Source organism: Austrofundulus limnaeus, unplaced genomic scaffold (assembly GCF_001266775.1).
Source record: "Austrofundulus limnaeus strain Quisiro unplaced genomic scaffold, Austrofundulus_limnaeus-1.0 Scaffold362, whole genome shotgun sequence".
Lineage (NCBI taxonomy): Eukaryota > Metazoa > Chordata > Actinopteri > Cyprinodontiformes > Rivulidae > Austrofundulus > Austrofundulus limnaeus.
In genome coordinates this window covers 49,556-51,554 of record NW_013952764.1, presented here as the reverse complement: position 1 = coordinate 51,554, position 1,999 = coordinate 49,556, and positions in this window count along the sequence as shown.

The following is a 1,999-nucleotide window of genomic DNA, read 5'->3' as shown; positions in this document are numbered from 1 at the left end:
ATATAGTAAAAGCCAGTACTAAATTGCAACTCAAGCCAAGTTCTCTGAAAATTCCATCCTGGCAAGTGATGCACTCTGTTCCCTCCTTTGGTTTCTGACTGTGATTTTGGCTCTTAATCCAGCTGATTAGTCTTAGTTAAACGCCAGACTAAAACAAAGTTTAGTAAATGGTCCAAATTACAGAATTTTTGCCAAAACAATAAACAATGTGGCAATTGAAGTTGCTAAAATATATCTTGGACTTGTCTGTCACGTTGAAAATTAAAAAAAAAAAAAAAAAAAAAGCGTCAAACAGTTTACAATCTCTCAAATCTCAGAATAAAACATCCAATACATGAATAGTTAAGGTTTTGAAGAAGCAGATTCTGGAAGACTAGTATGGGTTTTCCAGCTTATTGTCTCCCAAAGAGCACCTTGGAAAGTGTCATCTCCTAAAATGAAACGACAAGATGATCAAGTCAGATTTCATACAGCTTAACTAGGTATAGTGTATTATGTCTTTAGTTTGCAGTACATCGAAAGATGTAGACAAATTTAGCTGCTCTATTTTTGGAACCACACTGGAAACGTTGGGCTTTAAGTCTCTCCCTCACACATGACCTTTCTTTAAGCATGAAATCATCTATTACAACTAAATAAATGAGAGAAATACAGAAAAAGCAGCAGCTTTTCCACTAACACAGATTTTAAAYGTCTTATACAGTTTGAACATTAAACCTCAGACATTTTAGTCTTGTTTGACCCAGCAGTTCTGTTGCTCACATTTAAAACCTCACTGACCTCTATATATCTGAGCTCAGAATTTTCTCTTCAAAACTGGAAATGCACGCTCTTTTGGTCTTGTCATATTTCCTATAGCACATCAGAATTGACTGACAACCCTTTTTCTGCTTATGTTTCTGGAATGTTTTTCAACTGGACTTGAAGTTTTTGCACAGTGACTTTTCTCTTACGACTTGACGTTTACGCCACACACCTCACAAAAACTGTTGGGGAGTGAGACACATGTGGTTGTTGTACAATTTCTTTTGCACTTTGTGGGTTTTACAAAACTATGTTTATACAGTATATGTTGGAATTAGTTGCATTGGCAATACAACACAATTTGCAGTCATAGGAAAAAAGGTAAAATACTATTTCAGTTTTTTGTTTTTGCACGTCGACATTATGTAAAAATATTTTAATAGTGTCATCAAATTAAATATATCCAACCTCATTAATAGAACACATGATTATATTATTTATTTAATAAAAATGAGCCAAAATGAGGAAGGCGACATAAAAACTGAACAATGTTTCTGTCTCCAGAGATCGGTTTAACTGTGTCTAAATGTTCCAGAAAAGACRTTAGCAAGAGTCTTATCAGAAATAGCTTGTGCTACCCATCAATCTACGAAGTGTTATACAGCTGTTCACAAACAGTTCAGTCACAAATGGAAAACAATTATTTGCCAGTCATGCCCAGAGTGTACACCCTATAAATTCACAAAAATGTCTAAACATGTCATGGTTAGAGAAATGGTAACCAATCCAGTTCCCAGTTATTTTGTTCATTGTTGATATCTAGATCCCACTCCCACTGAAATGTTGTGGTAGGACATTAGGAGAGACGTGCATAAACAAATGCTTGCAAACCTCAATGAATGGAGGCAACTTGGCAAATAAGGTTGAGCCAAAATTCCTCCACAAACAACACAAGAGACTGAAAAGGTCACACAAAGGACAGGCGTAAACAAAGGTTTTTTTTTTTTTAACAAAGCAGCAAATGTGAGAAATAAAACATGAGTTCKTCTACTTAGGAGTCCCTGTGTGTTTTAGCCATAACATAAAGGCAAGGAAATCTCAGCAACACATAACAGGAAACTATATTGTGGCCAGATGAAGTGTGAAAACTCCAGAACTCACCAGTGGCTTCACCAGAGAGCAGCATTTTTTGGTTGTAGGTTTTGCTTGTCTCAGACTAAAGGAGCCAAATAAATCATGAGCACTCAGAGGAGAT